This window comes from Bombus vancouverensis, unplaced genomic scaffold (assembly GCF_051014615.1).
Source record: "Bombus vancouverensis nearcticus unplaced genomic scaffold, iyBomVanc1_principal scaffold0044, whole genome shotgun sequence".
Taxonomy (NCBI): Eukaryota; Metazoa; Arthropoda; class Insecta; order Hymenoptera; family Apidae; genus Bombus; species Bombus vancouverensis.
The window spans coordinates 450,686-472,500 of NW_027468935.1; the positions used below are offsets into that span (position 1 = coordinate 450,686).

At 50.6% G+C, this 21,815-nt stretch overlaps 2 non-coding genes and 1 pseudogene across 2 annotated transcripts; all 3 read left to right on the top strand.

Annotated features, from left to right (window-relative positions):
- The first annotated feature begins 1,451 nt into the window (after positions 1 to 1,451).
- On the top strand, positions 1,452 to 3,360 carry LOC143304633 (small subunit ribosomal RNA). The gene has a single exon (XR_013061308.1). It is a non-coding gene; the product is annotated as a small subunit ribosomal RNA (ribosomal RNA).
- A 2,768-nt stretch (positions 3,361 to 6,128) lies between these two features.
- LOC117165191 (5.8S ribosomal RNA) lies at positions 6,129 to 6,283 on the top strand. The gene has a single exon (XR_004465846.1). It is a non-coding gene; the product is annotated as a 5.8S ribosomal RNA (ribosomal RNA).
- Positions 6,284 to 8,194: 1,911 nt separating this feature from the next.
- On the top strand, positions 8,195 to 11,137 carry LOC143304636 (large subunit ribosomal RNA; annotated as a pseudogene).
- The last annotated feature ends 10,678 nt before the right edge of the window (positions 11,138 to 21,815 follow it).

Here is a 21,815-nt window from a genome sequence, read left to right on the forward strand (position 1 = left end):
TCCGAGCCGGTACGTTGGGACTTAGAAAAATTCCGAGTGCGAAAAAGTTTTTTCGAGTTTACTCGGTTAAAAGCGTTACAAGGTATGAATTTTTTTGCATAAATCGACGTAACACGACAAAATACGTCGGGATTAATGGTTTATTTCCGTCCGAGAACGATTTTTAAAAACGGACCTATGCGGCCGGTCGTTCGAACTTGGAAAATTTTCGGACCGAACACTCTTTTCGAGTTAATTCGTTAAAAAGCGTTACGAGGTACGAATATTTTTACATAAATCGTTATAACTCGATAAAATACGTCGGGATTAAGCGTTTATATCGTCGGCAGACGGATATAAAAACGTTCGGACCGACACGACCGGTCGTTGGAACATAGAAAAATTCCGAGCCGGTACGTTGGGACTTAGAAAAATTCCGAGTGCGAAAAAGTTTTTTCGAGTTTACTCGGTTAAAAGCGTTACAAGGTATGAATTTTTTTGCATAAATCGACGTAACACGACAAAATACGTCGGGATTAATGGTTTATTTCCGTCCGAGAACGATTTTTAAAAACGGACCTATGCGGCCGGTCGTTCGAACTTGGAAAATTTTCGGACCGAACACTCTTTTCGAGTTAATTCGTTAAAAAGCGTTACGAGGTACGAATATTTTTACATAAATCGTTATAACTCGATAAAATACGTCGGGATTAAGCGTTTATATCGTCGGCAGACGGATATAAAAACGTTCGGACCGACACGACCGGTCGTTGGAACATAGAAAAATTCCGAGCCGGTACGTTGGGACTTAGAAAAATTCCGAGTGCGAAAAAGTTTTTTCGAGTTTATTCGTTAAAAAGCGTTATAAGGTATAAATTTTTTTACGGCAATCGTTATATCTCCATTAAATACGTCGGGATTAAACATTTTGATCGATTTTTTCAAAAAATTAGCGTTCGCCGAACTTCTGCTTTCGCAGAAGTATTCGACGGGCCGGTAGAGCGTACTATCTTTGCGTAGTATGTCTTCTACCGAGAATGTTCTACCGAAAAGGAAGAATATTCTTACGGTATGTCCAGCGCGACGCACTGGGATACGCGCTTGTTCGTTCAGCGTGAGGTGTGTATACGTGCTTTACCGCTAAGATATTCTAAGAGTTGAGAGAGGAGGAGAGATATAAGTCTTTTTACACGAAGACAGCATTATAGAATGTTCCTTTAGAAGTATGATTCTTAAACATTTTATATAATACTATGAGAGAGAGAGAGGAGAAGTTGAGAATTACAAAGTGGCTGCGAGCGGCGTTCGAAGATTATTACTGAACTATGGGTGTATCTCGAACGTCGCTAAGAGATATATTTTATAATATATCTATCTTAAGAACGAAAAGTCTCGTCGTACGGTGCTTACGTCCCACCTACGACACGAAGAGAACTTAAACGAAATTTATAAGAATTGTTATACGAATAAGATCCCTGGTTGATCCTGCCAGTAGTCATATGCTTGTCTCAAAGATTAAGCCATGCATGTCTCAGTACATGCCGCATTAAGGTGAAACCGCGAATGGCTCATTAAATCAGTTATGGTTTCTTAGATCATACCTACATTTACTTGGATAACTGCGGTAATTCTAGAGCTAATACATGCAAACAGATTCCGACCAGAGATGGTAGGAATGCTTTTATTAGATCAAAACCAATCGGTGGCGGATGGCTCGTCTGTCCGTCCATCGTTTGTTTTGGTGACTCTGAATAACTTTGTGCTGATCGCATGGTCGTCTAGCACCGGCGACGCATCTTTCAAATGTCTGCCTTATCAACTGTCGATGGTAGGTTCTGCGCCTACCATGGTTGTAACGGGTAACGGGGAATCAGGGTTCGATTCCGGAGAGGGAGCCTGAGAAACAGCTACCACATCCAAGGAAGGCAGCAGGCGCGCAAATTACCCACTCCCGGCACGGGGAGGTAGTGACGAAAAATAACGATACGGGACTCATCCGAGGCCCCGTAATCGGAATGAGTACACTTTAAATCCTTTAACGAGGACCAATTGGAGGGCAAGTCTGGTGCCAGCAGCCGCGGTAATTCCAGCTCCAATAGCGTATATTAAAGTTGTTGCGGTTAAAAAGCTCGTAGTTGAATCTGTGTGTCACAGTGTCGGTTCACCGCTCGCGGTGTTTAACTGGCATTATGTGGTACGTCCTATCGGTGGGCTTAGCTCCTCGCGGGCGGTCCAACTAATATCCCATCGCGGTGCTCTTCACTGAGTGTCGAGGTGGGCCGATACGTTTACTTTGAACAAATTAGAGTGCTTAAAGCAGGCTACCTTCGCCTGAATACTGTGTGCATGGAATAATGGAATAGGACCTCGGTTCTATTTTGTTGGTTTTCGGAGCCCCGATGTAATGATTAATAGGGACAGATGGGGGCGTTAGAGGTGAAATTCTTGGATCGTCGCAAGACGGACAGAAGCGAAAGCATTTGCCAAAAATGTTTTCATTAATCAAGAACGAAAGTTAGAGGTTCGAAGGCGATCAGATACCGCCCTAGTTCTAACCATAAACGATGCCAGCCAGCGATCCGCCGAAGTTCCTCCGATGACTCGGCGGGCAGCTTCCGGGAAACCAAAGCTTTTGGGTTCCGGGGGAAGTATGGTTGCAAAGCTGAAACTTAAAGGAATTGACGGAAGGGCACCACCAGGAGTGGAGCCTGCGGCTTAATTTGACTCAACACGGGAAACCTCACCAGGCCCGGACACCGGAAGGATTGACAGATTGATAGCTCTTTCTTGATTCGGTGGGTGGTGGTGCATGGCCGTTCTTAGTTGGTGGAGCGATTTGTCTGGTTAATTCCGATAACGAACGAGACTCTAGCCTGCTAAATAGACGTAACTTATGGTATCTCGAAGGCCCCCGGCTTCGGTCGGTGGGTTTTTACTACCAACGTACAAACAAATCTTCTTAGAGGAACAGGCGGCTTCTAGCCGCACGAGATTGAGCAATAACAGGTCTGTGATGCCCTTAGATGTTCTGGGCCGCACGCGCGCTACACTGAAGGAATCAGCGTGTTTTCCCTGGCCGAAAGGCCCGGGTAACCCGCTGAACCTCCTTCGTGCTAGGGATTGGGGCTTGCAATTATTCCCCATGAACGAGGAATTCCCAGTAAGCGCGAGTCATAAGCTCGCGTTGATTACGTCCCTGCCCTTTGTACACACCGCCCGTCGCTACTACCGATTGAATGATTTAGTGAGGTCTTCGGACTGGTGCGCGGCCAATGTGATAAGCATTGCCGATGTTACCGGGAAGATGACCAAACTTGATCATTTAGAGGAAGTAAAAGTCGTAACAAGGTTTCCGTAGGTGAACCTGCGGAAGGATCATTAACGATACGATACCAAAAGAATTTGACTTGAACACATATAAAAACTATGAAATATATATCAATGGTCGGTAAGGAGCTGTACTCCTCCTGTATCGACGAAAGTATATACGACGTATTAACAAGCTATATACTTTAACAAACGAAAACGCCAGGGAGCTTGGCAACCTCCGTTGGCACGAATAGTAATATTCTTAAGGAGGAGACGACCCTCCAGCTACGGAATTATACGAAGAGAAGGTGGCACTCTCTCTCGATCATCGGGATGAAGAGATATGTATAAGTATAAAAACGAAATGCGAATGAAACTTATTCGAGGCGCCTGCGTGAGGTCGTAAACAGAAAGACCCGCCGTCTCCGAATAAAACATATATATATATATATATGAAATTCTAATAAAAGGGAACTCTAGCTTCGAAAGAGCCAACAAAAGTTAAGGCTCGATATCAAACGAAAAAAATTACGATGGAAACCACGTGTAAAGAGAAATGCAGTCGTGGCGCCTGCGAGAGGCCGTACACAGAAAGACCCGCCGTCACGATCTCGTATTTCGTATTTGCATCGTGGAAACCGTACGAACGAATATAAAAGTCCATGCAAACTAATAAGAAAATCTCTAAAGTGCCTCGTGTCGGAGAGATCATGCTCGCCTATTCTCTTCTATGTTTCGTGGTCTGTGTTGCGTTTGTTCTCCTCCTAGCAACGGGACATATCGAAGACTCCTCTTTGGGATCGAACGAAGCGTCTAGAACGAGTCGACGAGAGCGAAAGAACTTGTAGCGAGTCGCGCAGAGCGAAAGGATACCGATATACATCTTCGAAGGTTCTCTTCGAAGATCCATGGATACCTTCTGCGTCGACTTCTCTCGTCTCTTTCATCGAAACTCTCGTCGTTCTCGAAACGTGCTTCCTACCCACAGGGCGTGTGCTCTTCGTGTGTCGTTTCGTTCGAAATAACGAAACCACGTGTAACATACTCGTGGATCGGGTAACCTAGAACGAAGACGCATCGCGTGGATGTTGGCCCGCTATGCGACGATGACCGATGATGATGATGATACGATGTCGATGTCGATGTCGACGACGACGACGATGAAGACGATGTGTAGCAACGATTCGTAACTAGTGTAGCCGAAGTTCGTTCAGAGGGGAATGCCGCCGGCTTCGAAGCCTCGATGTCGTGAGTCGGACACCCGTGCCGTCGCTAGAGTTTTTCAAACTCTGCTTCTGGATATTGGGACGAAAGACCGCTCGAGGACGACGACAGCCGTGCGTGCGTATCCCATCGAATTTTTTTACACCACCTGAACGAGACTAAAGTTTCGTCTAGTTGATCGTCTACCGTCGCATAATGTATATTATATACCGTTCAGAGGGGACCGGCTGTCTATCCTCGTTGTCGTGAGTCGGACACCCGTGCCGTCGCTAGAGTTTTTCAAACTCTGCTTCTGGATATTGGGACGAAAGACCGCGCGAGGACGACGGATTCGAGTTCCATCGAATTTTTGATGTACACACTACCTGAACGAGACTTAAAGTTTCATATAATATACCGTTCAGAGGGGACCGGCTGTCTTTCCTCATTGTCGTGAGTCGGACACCCGTGCCGTCGCTAGAGTTTTTCAAACTCTGCTTCTGGATATTGGGACGAAAGACCGCGCGAGGACGACGGATGCGAGTTCCATCGAATTTTTGATGTACACACTACCTGAACGAGACTTAGTTTCATCCAGTTTGTCGTCTATCATCGCATATATATAATATACCGTTCAGAGGGGACCGGCTGTCTATCCTCGTTGTCGTGAGTCGGACACCAGTGCCGTCGCTAGAGTTTTTCAAACTCTGCTTCTGGATGTTGGGACGAAAGACCGCGCGAGGACGATGGATGAGAGTCCCATCGAATTTTTGATTTACAAGACACACACACTACCTGAACGAGACTAAAGTTTCATCGAGTTTATCGTCGTCGCATAACCCGTTCGGAGGGAACCGGCTGTCTATCCTCGTTGTCGTGAGTCGGACACCCGTGCCGTCGCTAGAGCTTTTCAAACTCTGCTTCTGGATGTTGGGACGAAAGACCGCGCGAGGACGATGGCTGCGAGTACCATCGAATTTTTGTTTTTTTTTTTTTAAAAAAAAACATCACCCGAACGGAGATGTGTTCTATCTTTCGTCGATTTTTCATGCTTTCAGTCGTCGCGTGGTCGCCATCCGTTCGGAGGGGATCGCCGGCTTCGAAACCTCGATGTCGTGAGTCGGACACCCGTGCCGTCGCTAGAGTTTTTCAAACTCTGCTTCTGGATATTGGGACGAAAGACCGCTCGAGGCGGACGGCCGCGCAAATCCCATCGAATCTTTACTATCACCCGAACGATGGAGAGATGCACGCGCGCTGTTTCTTGAATAATTGGACGAGAGAGTAGAATCAAACACATATAAAACATGGGCTAGCCACCGTCCTTACTCGTTCGCGAGATCGTGTGCTGTACAGAGGATTCAGAATCGGGTGTATATATCCCCGTCGTTTCCTGACGAACGGAGCTTCGATCTCGATGGTTGTTATATATCATAATGTACTTTACGCCCGGCCGGCGAACGCGCGTATCTTCGCGCGTTCGTCGGTTTCTTTTTTTTCGAACGTTTTTGTGTCGTCAATCCTATGGCGACTTCTGCGCGTTCGATTCCCGTTGGTCGAACGTGACGGAACTCGGCTTCGCTAGAACCGAGAAGAGTACATTTGAGTATTGAACTGTTGCAAAATTTATAAAAGATTACCCTGAACGGTGGATCACTTGGCTCGTGGGTCGATGAAGAACGCAGCTAATTGCGCGTCAACGTGTGAACTGCAGGACACATGAACATCGACATTTCGAACGCACATTGCGGTCCACGGATACAATTCCTGGACCACGCCTGGCTGAGGGTTGCTCACGTAAACCTAAGACTGTTTGCGTTGCGTATCGTTACTCTCCGTATCTGTCTCTCTCTGTCCCTTCTTGCCTTAACAACCCGCCGTCGTTCTTCTTTATATAAGAGAACGTTTCAGAGTCGGACGAAGGTACAAGAACGAGGATACGAATAAGAGCGGACGGAGAGAACATACGCGACGTACGAGCGATTGTTGGACGCTCGTCGGCGTTCGTCGCGGTCGTGCAGAGACCGTGCAAGTCGTACGCATGCTCGATATATAATCTATCGTGTTCACGGGAGACTACGAAACTCTACCTCTGTCTCTCTCTGTCCCTTCTTGCCTTGACAACCCGCCGTCGTTCTTCTTAAAAACTGTAAGAGAACGTTTCCGAGTCGGACGAAGGTATACGAAGGGATACGAATAAGAGCGGAGAGAACCGTCACGGACCTGCGTGAGTGCTCGCGGCGTCGTGAGTCGTCCTTACGAGGGCGACCGCCCGCTTATGCACCGCTTCGTGTATCGGTTATCGAACGTATATACTCGTAGTGTTCTCCTCGTGACCGATTTTTTTTTCATATCAGGCGATATATGCTACGTTTGCCGGTGTTCGACGCACGAAGGTCCGCGCCCCCGACGTCGTCTTAAACGAATATTATATTTGGCGAGACTGAGAGAGAAAGCAAATATGGGAACTCGGTCGAGAGAGGAGAGAAGAGAGAACCAAAAACCTAAACTCGATGGCGTGCGAAACTTTGCCATAATCTACCGTCTTTTCTCAAGACTCTCGTACAGCCCCAGGGATCGAATGCCCACTCCGTCTCTTCGCGAAAGCGACTGACAACAACGAGGACCGTCGCATCGATGGGTCGTCGTTGCGTTTTACACGCTCTGTGCTTTTTTACAAGCTCCGAAAGTATCAGCCGTAGATCCGGGAACGCACGCGCGAGATTTCTTCGAACGCTCTGACGACTTAGGGAGGTATGATCCCCAGCGTCGCGCGGAGATCGGAGAGTACACGTACTCGTATCGGGACGAATTTTCCCCGTCGTCGTGTATCTCTCTGCCCGCGCGCCTGGCCCCCCAAAGCCACGTTCGTCGGAAATCTTACATATTTGTAATGCGTGTGCGAACTAGCGTGTGTCTAAGATCGGCTATACACGGGTGCCGCTGTACTACAAGCTCGAGGTGTTTTGCGCAGCGTTTCTGTACCCGAGGAAGATGCGCATGTGAGTCCGTTACGAAGTTGTTCGTACGGTCGTCGTCGGAGAGATCGTAGACGAGGAAGAAGACGATCCCCTTTGGCGAGGCTCGAGAAAAAACTTTGAGAGAGACGAGGTATACACGCGAGTACGACTATGTCGTGCGCGCGTGTGATTTTTTTTTTATGGCAATTCGGTGCTTCGAGAATAGAGAAAAGAGAGTGTTGGTCATCCCATGCCTCTTCGTCGTCTATCGCTGGACCGCGCATCCTAACGTCGCGCCGGTCGTCCAGTCCCCGAACACACACACCCAACGGTACGTCTCGCTCGCTTTTTCACTTGCGTGAGTTCCCGTACCGGGAACCGCTGGAATCGTCGAGAGAAGAGAAACGGCTGTAGGAGAAAAAGAGGACGGACGTTAAAAACCGGACGATCGTTACACGGATGTCTTGCGTGAGTCTTAGCTCGAACATGATACGACGAACGAAGTTTGGCACTTTGGCGAGATGCATAAAACGCTCGTACATACATATATATATATATATTGTATATCGAATAGAGAGTGTTCTCCTTCTATTCGATTTTTTTTTTCTCTTTGAGGCGATTTTCGCATAGAGAAATACACACACCACCTTCTCTCGCGCCGAATCTTTCCGAGCTTTCGTTTTCTGCGAGTCTACGCAAAACACGACACGAACGAATTTTCGTTTCGCGTCGTGACGTTGAAGCGACCTCAGAGTAGGCGAGATCACCCGCTGAATTTAAGCATATTACTAAGCGGAGGAAAAGAAACTAACAAGGATTTCCTTAGTAGCGGCGAGCGAACAGGAATTATCCCAGCACTGAATCCCGCGGTTCCGCCGTTGGGAAATGTAGTGTTCGGGAGGATCCGATTGACCCGAGACGTCGAACCGCGTCCAAGTCCATCTTGAATGGGGCCATGTACCCACAGAGGGTGCCAGGCCCGTAGCGACCGGAACGCGTCCCGGGAGGATCTCTCCTTAGAGTCGGGTTGCTTGAGAGTGCAGCCCTAAGTTGGTGGTAAACTCAATCTAAGGCTAAATACAACCACGAGGCCGATAGCGAACAAGTACCGCGAGGGAAAGTTGAAAAGAACTTTGAAGAGAGAGTTCAAGAGTACGTGAAACCGTTCAGGGGTAAACCTGAGAAACCCAAAAGATCGAATGGGGAGATTCATCGTCGACGGCGCCGGTTCCCGTTGATGAGCGATGCTCCGGGTGGGCCTTCGGGAGCTCACTAGCGAGGGCACGCCATCCTCGGTGTCGAACGCACCGGTGTCGTAGTCGTGCACTTCTCCCCTAGTAGAACGTCGCGACCCGTTGTGTGTCGGTCTACGGCCCGAGCGGGCGCCTGTCGCGTCGCTTCGGCGCACGCGTCAGACCCTCGGTCGCCCGGCCGACCGCACGACGGTACACGCACGGTATCGGGCCGCAACCAATCCATTCTCGAATGTGTGTGCGTCTAGACCGCCGCAAGCTTCGCCCTTACTCCGTAGTCTCGGACTTACGTTCCGTGCTCGGGTATGCGGCAGCTGTTAGCAGTGCGGATATCTTGGACTGGCCGAGTCTCGAATTACCGGTCGGCGACGCTATTGCTTTGGGTACTCTCAGGACCCGTCTTGAAACACGGACCAAGGAGTCTAACATGTGCGCGAGTCATTGGGACATTTGAAACCTAAAGGCGAAATGAAAGTGAAAATCGGCGTTCGCGTCGATGGAGGGAGGATGGGCCGCGCAACTATGCGGCCTCGCACTCCCGGGGCGTCTCGTTCTCATTGCGAGGAGAGGCGCACCTAGAGCGTACACGTTGGGACCCGAAAGATGGTGAACTATGCCTGGTCAGGACGAAGTCAGGGGAAACCCTGATGGAGGTCCGTAGCGATTCTGACGTGCAAATCGATCGTCGGAACTGGGTATAGGGGCGAAAGACTAATCGAACCATCTAGTAGCTGGTTCCCTCCGAAGTTTCCCTCAGGATAGCTGGCACTCGACCGTTCTCATCGAACGCGTGCGAGTCTCATCTGGTAAAGCGAATGATTAGAGGCCTTGGGGCCGAAACGACCTCAACCTATTCTCAAACTTTAAATGGGTGAGATCTCTGGCTTGCTTGGATCATGAAGCCACGAGATATTGGATCAGAGTGCCAAGTGGGCCAATTTTGGTAAGCAGAACTGGCGCTGTGGGATGAACCAAACGTGGAGTTAAGGCGCCTAAGTCGACGCTTATGGGATACCATGAAAGGCGTTGGTTGCTTAAGACAGCAGGACGGTGGCCATGGAAGTCGGAATCCGCTAAGGAGTGTGTAACAACTCACCTGCCGAAGCAACTAGCCCTGAAAATGGATGGCGCTGAAGCGTCGCGCCTATACTCCGCCGTCAGTGGCAAGTGGGAAGGCACGCGAGTCTCGCGATCTCCTCGCGGGATCCGGGACCGTCCTTCATGAAGCTCTGACGAGTAGGAGGGTCGCGGCGGTGTGCGCAGAAGGGTCTGGGCGCGAGCCTGCCTGGAGCCGCCGTCGGTGCAGATCTTGGTGGTAGTAGCAAATACTCCAGCGAGGCCCTGGAGGATTGACGTGGAGAAGGGTTTCGTGTGAACAGCCGTTGCACACGAGTCAGTCGATCCTAAGCCCTAAGAGAAATCCTATGCAGATGAGGTGTCCTAAGATCATACACAAAAATCGCAACAACAAATTGAGCGAAACATATATAATAATATATGAGCGAAAGATACACACCCATTGGGCGAAAGGGAATCCGGTTCCTATTCCGGAACCCGGCAGCGGAACCGCATACCATTCGGGCCCTCGTAAGAGTGTTCGTCGGGGTAACCCAAAATGACCTGGAGACGCCGTCGGGAGATCCGGGAAGAGTTTTCTTTTCTGTATAAGCGTTCGAGTTCCCTGGAAACCTCTAGCAGGGAGATAGGGTTTGGAACGCGAAGAGCACCGCAGTTGCGGCGGTGTCCGGATCTTCCCCTCGGACCTTGAAAATCCAGGAGAGGGCCACGTGGAGGTGTCGCGCCGGTTCGTACCCATATCCGCAGCAGGTCTCCAAGGTAAAGAGCCTCTAGTCGATAGATTAATGTAGGTAAGGGAAGTCGGCAAATTGGATCCGTAACTTCGGAATAAGGATTGGCTCTGAGGAGCGGGGCGTGTCGGGCTTGGTCGGGAAGCGGGTTTGGCTGACGTGCCGGGCCTGGGCGAGCTGAACGGGACGCGGCGTATCTATCTCTCTCGGGAGTGGATATCGTCGCGCACCCCGGATCCGAGCTCGGTCTCGTGCCTTGGCCTCCCGCGGATGTTCCTTGCTGCGAGGCTTCCGTGGCGGTTATACCGTCGCGGTCGTTCTCTTCGGCCGCCATTCAACGCTCAGCTCAGAACTGGCACGGACTAGGGGAATCCGACTGTCTAATTAAAACAAAGCATTGCGATGGCCCCCAAGGGTGTTGACGCAATGTGATTTCTGCCCAGTGCTCTGAATGTCAACGTGAAGAAATTCAAAAAAAGCGCGGGTAAACGGCGGGAGTAACTATGACTCTCTTAAGGTTTCCACAGGCCTCGTCATTAGATTAGTGACGTTACAAGGGCGGTGTGTCGCTTGGACTTGGTCGCGCTTGCTATATAGCGAGGTGCGGCCGGTCTTGGCGGCGCATCGCCATATTTTTTTTTAAGCCGAATTCGTGCTACACGAAACGGAAAAGGTGAACAGCAGCCTCGTCATCTGACTAGTGACGTTATAAAAGAAAGCAATACGCCGCTGGCACTTTGCCGCGCGTGCTCGAAAAGCAATACGCCGCTGGGACTTGGCTGTGCGCGCCAGAAAGTAATATGCCGCTGGCCCTTAGCCGCGTTCGCCCAAAAACGATACGCCGCTGGGACTTAGGCGGATGAGCTGGAAGGTGGCATGGCTTGCCTATGTGTGTGCTGGAAGAGCCGCGCGGGGGTTGCTGGTTGAGCGAAGCGATCTTGCTCGTTGGGTGGCGGGACGTTGGAAAACGGCTTGTCTCCAACGATGGAAGAGTCATAGTTGCTTGGGGGCAGGCGGGGCTTCGGCCCCGTTTGCTCAAGTCGCACTCCTACCTCCTCGTGGTACCGCCGGTAACATACTCATTTGTGTCAGCGCGGGGAGCATCCCCCCGGACACCGTGTATGGCCAAATGGAGTGCGGCGATGAAGGAGCGAGAGACGAAACCAAAAATCGGCTTGCCGATCTAACGGTGAATTTCACCGTGAAGTATGGAGTTATCTCCCTGAAAGGAACTCGTTCCTTGATTAGCTATGGCACGACTTGGCAGTAATAAGGTTAACGATTGGGCAAGATTGAGAAAAATAACAAAAGCGTAATTAAACAGAATAAAATATCATTGTAAATAAAGACACAGAAAGCGCCTCGGACGCGGCATCTCTCGGTCCCGGTGTCGCGGCGGATTCTTCCGCTCTGGAGGGGACCTCTGTTGACGATTTGGCTTCATCCCCGGATACGATTGACATCATGGTACCGAGCGTGGGTGACCAGGTTGCCTGCCCTGTCTGCCAGAAAAGGGAAATCGACCTTTTCTTTTTGTCATTGTCAGACTTAGGGCGGCACCTGGAGCAACATCATGTGACAGCCCGCATCCAATGGAGATGCAAAGACTGTGGGAAAGGCTTTCCGAAGCTTCATGGGGCCAGATGCCACCTGCCTCATTGTAGAGGAACAAGTCAAGGACCCAGTGGCTCATATAGATGCGAAACCTGCCCCATGAGCTTTGGGACGCTTAGAGGGCTGTCTACCCACGAGCGGCATGCGCACCCTGCCGTAAGAAACGTCAAAAGGAGGGGAACGGACCCCCCTGAGAAAAAATGGACGGCGGAGGAGTTGGCTCAGTTGAGGGAACTTTGGGAGATATATAAAAATCACAAATTCCCCAACAAAATGATCAGTGAGATCCTCACCAGCAAGACGATCGAACAAATCAGATACCAGCGTAAAAAGCTGAGGCTGATTGGTGAGGAAGCAAGTTCTCAAGAGCCCACTCAGGTGACAGAGGGAGGGTGCGATCCCGTTGATCCAGGCAATGCGTGTTTCGAAGAACCTGGAGTCAGCGGTCTAGAATATGAACAGTGGAGACTCCAGCTAGAGTCCGCAATAATGACACAAGTCGAGGTGCCACCTGTTTTAAGGTGGGTCCACACTCGACTGATGACAATCTGGGTCTCTCTCAAGGGAAATAGGGAAGCACTTGAGAGTGCTATAAATGAATTTTTAGAATTCACGCTCTATGGAGCCATAAAAGAAATTAATAGTAAAAAGAGGGCAAGTTCAGTTAAGAACAAGAGGATTGGTCACCAAGGAAAGAAAAAGGGTAATAGAAATGCTAGAAAAAGATACTCATACGCTCGTTGCCAGGAGTTGTTTACAGAAAATCCAAGGAGGTTGGCCGATGCCGTAATAAATGATGATCGGGCCTTCCTCCAACCGGCTAGGGATCTGCCTGATGCCGAGGAAGTGAGGAGGCTTTATGAGGATTTATGGGGCCAGACAGGACCTGTTGAAGCCCCCGTCCCAGGAAGTAGAGCCTCTGAGCTTTCCTTATGCGAGGTCTTCCCGCCAATTGCTGTTGAGGATGTGGCGGAGAAATTGAGCAGAATAAGAATGAAGGCTGCAGCAGGACCGGATGGCTTCCAGAAGGAACACCTTCTGATCCCTGGCCTGCCCACCATCTTAGCTGTATTGTACAATATCTTACTTTATTGCTCCTATTTTCCTCCTATATGGAAGGAAAATAGAACAACGTTAATACCAAAACCAAATAAGTCGAGCAGCCTGGTCGAGAATTGGAGGCCTATAACTATAGGCCCCATTCTCGGCCGTATTTTCTCCTCCATAATTGACGGGAGGATAAGGAGGGGCATTGTGTTGAATCCAAGGCAGAAAGGATTCACCGCTGAAAGCGGTTGTAAAATAAACATCGACCTGTTGAGCGCTGCCTTGGATTATAGCAAGAAAAAGAAAGGCGGGGTATTCACTATTGTGGATATCTCCAAAGCCTTCGACACAGTGCCCCACTCGGCAATCGTCCCCTGCCTAAGGAGGAAGGGCGTGCCGATCCCCATTACTGACTTGATCAGGAACATGTATAACGAGGGCAAGACCACAATAAAATCTAAAAACAGCACCGGGGTCGAGATTAAGATCCTCAGGGGAGTTAAGCATGGCGACCCTTTGTCACCGCTGCTATTCAACCTGTGCTTGGAGCCACTGCTGGATTTGATCGAGCAACAAACCAGCGGAATAAACGTGAATGAGACAAGAAAGATTCCTGTCCTGGCTTTTGCTGACGACGTAGTGTTGCTCGGCGCCGATATCGGGGAAGCGCAACGCCAAGTGGGTGTGCTTGACGAGTATCTGAACGGCCTCGGTATGACCATCTCAAGGGATAAATGCCAGGCATTTCAAGTAGTCGCAGAAAGGCGTACTTGGTTCATCAAAGAACCAAAAATTAAACATGGGAACAACACCATCCCAACAGTCGATCCTGACGAAGCCTTCAGGTACTTAGGCGCCAAAATGGGGCCCTGGAAAGGCATACACTGTGGCATAATCGTTCCCGAGCTTCTGAGTGTGGTGAGGAGAGTTAGAAAGCTCTCACTCAAGCCATGCCAGAAGCTCGAATTGATCACAAAACATATCTTTCCCCGATATATTTATAACCTGCTCGTAAGCCCGCCGAGTGACAGCGTTTTAAGATTGCTGGACAGCGAAGTCAGGCAGGAAATAAAGGCTATATTCCATCTAACGCCTTCAACTGCCACTGGTTTTTTCTATGCCCCCAAATCCTGGGGCGGATTAGGGTTGCCGAGGTTCGAACACATCGTCAAACTTGGCACCCTAAAAAGTGCAATTAAAATAAAGGACTCGATCGACCCGGCGGTCTCCAGCCTGGTTGATTAAAAGTACAATGAGAAATTGAAAAAGATGGCAAACTCACTGAGGATCAATTGGCCAGCCTCTGTGGAAGATATCGAAAGAGCCCGAAAAAGATTAAAAGCGGGGCATGTGAAGCAATGGGCAGAACTAAGAAGTCAGGGGCAGGGCGTACCTGACTTCTCGAGAAGCAAAGCTGGCAATGTGTGGCTTAAGGATTGCGAACTGCTCAAGCCATCAAGATTTATAGATGCCCTTAAACTCAGGACCAACACTGTTGGCACAAGAACAGTGCTGGCACGAGTCGACAAAAATTTGGACATCAATTGTAGAAAATGTCGAGCCCAGCCCGAGACCCTTGGACATATACTCGGGCTGTGCCAGTACACTAAGGGCCTGAGGATAAAGCGGCATGATGAAGCGAAAATGACCCTTGCCGAAAGTCTACGAAAAAATAATGAAGTTTTTGTTGAACCTACGCTCCGGGTGGGAGGTGCTCTTTTCAAGCCGGACCTCGTAGTTAAAAACGAGGAAAGGGTTCTCGTGGTCGACGTTACCGTCCGCTATGAGAATAAGGATTACCTCTCGTGCGCGGAGAAGGAAAAGGTCAACAAATATCGGCCATGCCTCGAACACCTAAAGGCAAGATTTAATGTCGGCAAGGGAGAAGTAATACCGGTGGTCTTGGGCAGTCGTGGTGCCATAACGCCTTCCACGGAAAGTAACCTCAAGCGTATGGGTATTGGTGGCCAAATTATCAAAACATTAGTACTGAACGTATTGAGAAGCTCCATAGAGCTGTGTAACATATTTTTAGATACATAAGTCAGACCCGGTTTTTTAAATTATTATTTATTTCTTTATTTATTTATTTATTTATTTAACTTGTTGTTACGTCCATGCATGATAGTGAATAAATTTGCTGTAACCTTTGGGTTACATAGCAAATATGTTATATTTTAATGTCCCTACGAGGGGGATAAACCTCGGAAGTACGGTCCTCGTATCGAGGATCGCAGGTTTTAGCCAAATGCCTCGTCATCTAATTAGTGACGCGCATGAATGGATTAACGAGATTCCCTCTGTCCCTATCTACTTCCCGCAGGGAGGATTCGCTTTTGCGAGTCTATGGGGGCTGGCAAACCCACGGTCCCGCAGCCAGGGAGGACCGTCGGGACAAGCGTCCCGCTTACGTGAGTCCTCCATGTACACCGCAAGGAAGGTTGCTGTGGTGTAAGACAAAGTCTTCCCCACGGAGCCTTGGGTAGTAGCGCACCCACGATCCTGAAGCCAAGGGTGAGACCGTCGGGAGAGCCGCCGAGGTACACTTCCTCAACTCCCGCTTACGTGAGTCTCATCTGGGTCTGACTGCACGGTGTGCAGGTAAACCGTGCAGCAGAGACGTGGCGGTACATCCACACGCGCGGTCCCACCGTTGACAATGAACGGTACCACGGGCGGTCGAGTGTTAGCCCAGAGGGCGTAGCGAACCCTCGGCTCGACCAATTATGGGTATGGACTCGTGGTGGCAGTGGTTGTGGCCAAATGCTGGCAAGAGGGCCGAGTTAAGGGGGACAAAGTCCTCCGAATGGCCTTCGGCGGGTGAGCAGCGTCCCACCTGCTCCGGATACCGTCCCGGAAGACGGAAGGGCTTGGAAAGGGCCCCGTTCGACCTGAGACGAGAGAGCCTCCTGCAGGCGATTATTTGAGGTAACCGGTACTGTGTACCGAGTGCGCTGGTTGGGCGTATCCCAACTCCGATGGCTTCTAGGGTTGCCCGGGCGCTGTATATGATATTAAATCTCAGGAAAGTACCCGACACCAAGAACCAAACTATATGTCCCTATCTACTAGTCCACAAGATGGCGGCATACTGAGAACACGCGTTCACGTCGCTCCGTACTTAATGTTCGAGTTCTTGCGGAAAAGCAAAGAAATCGGGCGAGAAAATAACGCGAAAGTGGAGTGAAAGTGCTTGGGAATTAAAGTAATAATAAAGTACAGTGGAGATCGCTTTTATAGAAGCGTGAGTGGACAGAGAAAAACGTGGCTGAGGTTAGGGCAGTGTGGAAGACATCTTGAGACGCGCGACTGCAGCGCCGCCGCACGGGCTACTTGGTAACTGCGCGCCAACGTTCGTAAAGCAATACGCCGCGGGACTAGCGTCCGCGTTCGTAAAGCGATACGCCGAGGGACTCAGTGCAGGTGTTCGTGAAGCCGCTCGCAGCGGTACTTAGTGTATCCGCGTCCGCAAAGCAACACGCTGCGGTCTAAGTGCCACGTTCGTAAAGTGACACATCAGGACACAGCAAGAGTATCCAGTTTGAAACACAGAGAAGTGCTAGTGCAAGTGCTTGACTAGTGCCGCCATTACGCCTTCGGACTTAGTGTCTGTGCGCGTAAAACAATACGCCGCTGGGACTCTGTCTCGAGCGAGAAAAAAAAAGCAATACGCCGTCGGACTTAGTGCCCGCGCGTATAGATAATAATAGTACAGTGCAAGCAAAAGTGCTTGACCAGTGCCGCCGTTACGCCGTCGGACTTAGTGTCTGTGCGCGTAAAACAATACGCCGCTGGAACTTAGTGTCTGTGCGCGTAAAACAATACGCCGCTGGGACTTAGTGTCTCGGCGCGTAAAACAATACGCCGCTGGGACTCTGTCTCGAGCGAGTAAAAAAAAGCAAAAAAGCAATACGCCGTCGGACTTAGTGCCCGCGCGTATAGATAATAATAGTGGTGCAGTGCAAGCACAAGTGCTCGACCAGTGCCGCCGTTACGCCGTCGGACTTAGTATCTGTGCGCGTAAAACAATACGCCGCTGGGACTTAGTGTCTCGGCGCGTAAAACAATACGCCGCTGGGACTTAGTGTCTCGGCGCGTAAAACAATACGCCGCTGGGACTTAGTGTCTCGGCGCGTAAAACAATACGCCGCTGGGACTTAGTGTCTCGGCGCGTAAAACAATACGCCGCTGGGACTCAGGCTCGAGCGAGTAAGATAAAAGGAATACGCCGTCGGACTTAGTGCCCGCGCGCGAGAAAGAATAGCGCAGGGCAAATACAAATACAAGTGCGTGACCAGTGCCGCCGTTACGCCGTCGGACCTAGTGTCTCTGCGCGCAAAACAATACGCCGCGGGGACTTACAAATATCAGAATGGCTACGAAGGGTCAATCCCCAACCGCTACAAAAGCAAGAGTGGTTCTCCAACCACTGAAAACGCAAAAGATGGAGGGGAAAAGCCCGTTTCAGGAGAGAAAGAAAAGAACAGAGGAGAAAGAAAAAGGGGAAGAGGCGAAGCAGCAGCAATCGCCTGTAGCAGCAGACGAACCCCGCACTGTGCCCGATTTAAGAGCACAGGCAGGGGAAATAGAGAAGGGCGTATTAGCCTTCTGTCTGGACCCAAACAAGGAGGTTAACAAGGAGCAAACCGCAGCCATCATGCGGTATTTCCGGGACATGCGAGGGGTAGTGGAAGAACTCTTACTCCACAACAGCTACCTCACCGGGAAGTTGGACCAGAGCACCGGCGCGGAGAAGAAAGAAACGGCGATACTGAGTGCCGTCAACAAGACGCTACAAACGAGCAAGCGGCTCGAAACGGCAGTGAAATCAAGGATGGAGCCTAAGCAGTCCTCCTACGCCGAAAAAGTCAAAATGAAGAATAGTATGGTGGGGCAAATCGCGGTCAAACCACCTACAAATGCGGTGATAATCCGGCCGGAGTCGTCAGACTCCGAGATAAAAACGAGTGAGGAAGCACGGGAGGCAGTCTTCACGCTGGTGAACCCACGTAAGAGAGGAATCCAGATCACCGCAGTGAAGAAAATCAGCGGAAACGGATTAGTCGTGGAAACGGCGAACCCCGAAGGCCTAAAAGCGTTCACGGAGAACGCCAAGCTAAAGGAAGCCGGCCTAAAAACCAGCACGCCGCAGAGGAGGCTGCCCCGGGTAATATTATATGATGTTCCACGGGAAATGCCGGAGAAGGAAATAATGGGCTGCATCAAGAAGCAGAACCAAGAAAGGCTAACAGATGAAGACGTCGGAGCCATCAAATTCTGCTTCAGAACAGGCCGCAAGGACTCCGAGGAAACTAACTGGGTACTGGAAGTGCCCCTCCAGGTAAGAGATAAACTACTAACTGGCAAGATATTCATCTCGTGGAATGCTTGCCGGGTTCGGGATTACATAGCCGTCAGCCGCTGTTACAAGTGCCAAGGCTACGGGCACGTGGCAAAACACTGCCGCTTGGGCTATGAGATCTGCGCACATTGCGCGGAAAGCGGACATAGCACTAAAGAGTGCACGAACAAAAACAAGAACGCCGGCTGCGTCAACTGCAAGAAGGCAGGGAAAAAAGGCGATCATGCGGCCTCTAACGTAGACTGCCCTATGTACAAGAAGGCGTTAGAAATAATTATCTCCTGTACTACGTATGAGTAAAGCCCCGAGCAAAAATGGAAGAGGACACGGGGGTAGAAGGGGTATAAGGATCCTGCAGCATAATATGCAGCGTTCCAAAACTGTCCCCCACGAAATCAGGACACAGATGGAAGCTGATGGCGACGAAATCTTGCTAATGCAAGAGCCATACAGCATCGACGGAAAAATACCCGGACTCGGAACAGGAATCTCGATCGCCTGTCGGGGTTCGAAGGGTGACCCACCAATGGCAGCAGTAGGAGTTAAGTCGAAGGAGCTAACGCCGCTCGAAATTGCCGGACTATGTACAACGCACTGCGCTTGTGTACAAGTAAGCGATGGAGAGACGGAGGTATACTTCGTCAGCCAGTACTTTCCGCCGACCGAAAATATCGAAGTCGGCCTCGAGCAATTAGACAAAGTACTGAATAGGCTTAGAGGGAAGAAAGCCATTATTGGCCTGGACTCCAACGCCAAATCTCCGCTGTGGTGCAGCAAGGACATCGACGACAGAGGTGAGGCCCTGGAGGCTGTCATCGCACAATACAACCTCCACATCCTCAACAAACCGGGACAGGCACACACATTTGAAACAACGAGAGGGCGATCGAACATAGACCTGACTATGGCGACTCCGGAAGCAATACCGCTCGTGAAGGAATGGAGAGTACACGAGGAGGGAACCTCCAGCGATCACAGAATACTGGAGACGCGTCTTGATTTTAACGAGGGGAGTACTCCGCCGCAGCTTCAGGAAAGAAGATACAACACTCGGCACGCCAACTGGGAGGTCTTTCAAAGAGTGATCATAGAGGAAAAGGCGACACTCCGAGAGACAAACCCCCGGCAGCCGAACGAGGTTGAACGAATGGCCGAGCAGATGCAGGAAGTCCTCAGAAGAGCCTGCGATGCCGCCATTCCGAGGAAAAAATGGTATCACAGATCGGTGCCATGGTGGACGCCTGAGCTCACACGAGCAAAGAGGGAAGTCTACCGGGCAAGGAGGAAATACCAGGGGACCAGGGACCCCGCAACGAGGGAGCAGGAGAAGCTGCGGTATAGAGAAATCAGAAAGGAGTACGTAAAAGCAATCACCAGGACCAAGATACGCAGCTGGAGAGACTTTATAACCAAGGAGGGCAACGCAGAACCCTGGGGTATTGCCTACCGAACGGCCACGGGCAAGCTAAGGAGGGAAGAAACAGTGTCGACTCTGCGGACGCCACAAGGGGAAACCTCCTACTGGCGAACCACTGCGGCGGCGATGCTGTCCGCCCTACTACCCGACGACGAGGAAGAAACGGACACGCCGGAGCAGACAGCGATCAGACGCGACAGTACAACCCCCCGAACGTCGAGGACACCCCAGAGTTCCGCTACGAGGAACTCAGTGGCGCCGTAAAACGACTAACGAAGGGGAAATGTCCTGGACCTGACCTAGTCGAGGCCGAAGTAATCCAACGCGCCTGGGGTGGAATCCATCAGGAACTCCTCAGGCTCATGAATAGCTGCCTCACCTGGGGAGTCTTCCCGAAGGTTTGGAAATTGGGGAACGTCATCACTATCCCGAAGGGACCAGAACGGGATAAGAGTAGCCCGAAGTCTTACAGGCCGATTTGCCTACTATCGATGGTGGGCAAGTTACTGGAAAGGCTGATGGCTGCCAGGATGGCAACTATATTCCACGACCACGCCCTAACGTCGGACAGGCAGTACGGCTTTCGCCCTGGTAGATCTACAGTGGACGCGATCACAAAATTCCGCGAGATAGTCGAGCGAATGAGTGAGGAAAAGTACGTACTCGCAATCGCGCTCGACATATCAGGAGCATTCGATAACGTGTGGTGGCCCAACGTGATGCACGAGTTGAAGAGAAGAGACTGCCCCGCCAATCTATATCGACTGACGAGAAGCTACTTTTCGGACAGAGCCGTGCGAATCGCGGGGAAAAATCACATGGTCAGCAAGCCCGTTACGAAGGGTTGCCCGCAGGGGTCGGTACTGGGTCCAAGCTTCTGGAACCTAATATTCGACGACCTGCTAGCCGAACTCACGACAAGCGCGGCAGAGTGCGAACCGATCGCGTACGCGGACGACATAGTGATCCTGGTCGCAGGAAACGCGAGAACCGAACTGCAAGAGAAGGGACAAGATATAGTCACACGCTGGTGCGACCTGGTGGTTGCTACCTGGTGCGACAGGAAGAAACTCACGCTGTCGGCGGAGAAAACGGAAATGATGCTCGTCAAGGGCAAGCTGGATGCGGAGAGATCACCGATCATCAAGATCGATGGCAGAAGCATAAAAATGAAACAGGCTATAAAATACCTGGGAGTGTACCTAGAAAGCGGCCTGAAAATAAACAGGCATGTACACGAGATGACAAAAAAGTGCCAGAAACTATTCAACAGCCTCGCGAGAGTGGCCAAGGCGAAGTGGGGACTCGGACACGCGGCCATGCGTACCCTGTACAAAGGGCTGTACGAACCGATAACCACATACGCCGCAGCCGGCTGGAGCGACCTGCTGAAAGGTAAGGCGAAGAGCAGACTAATAAGATCGCAGAGGATGGCACTCCTCCGAGTGACAAAGGCATACAGGACAACGTCAACAGAGGCCCTCCAAGTCATCGCCGGAGCTATCCCGATCGACCTCCTCATCGAAGCCCGAGCAAGGAAATACCGATGGGGGAAAGGCCAAGACGACGCGAGCAGCGAAAAGGAAATCGCCAGGCAAGCAATAGAGAAGTGGCAGGAACGCTGGCAGACCACGAGCAAGGGGAGGACGACTTATGCGTACTTCGACAGCATTAAGGACAGGCTTGAGAATCGCTGGGTAAGACCCGACCACTATATGACACAGTTCATCAGCGGTCATGGGGACTTTAACAGCAAACTCAAGACGTTCGGCTTGAGCGAAGTGGACACGTGCGACTGCGGCAGTGAGGAAACCCCCCACCATATCCTCGAGGAATGTCCTCTCTTCGAAGAAGACCGTCAAA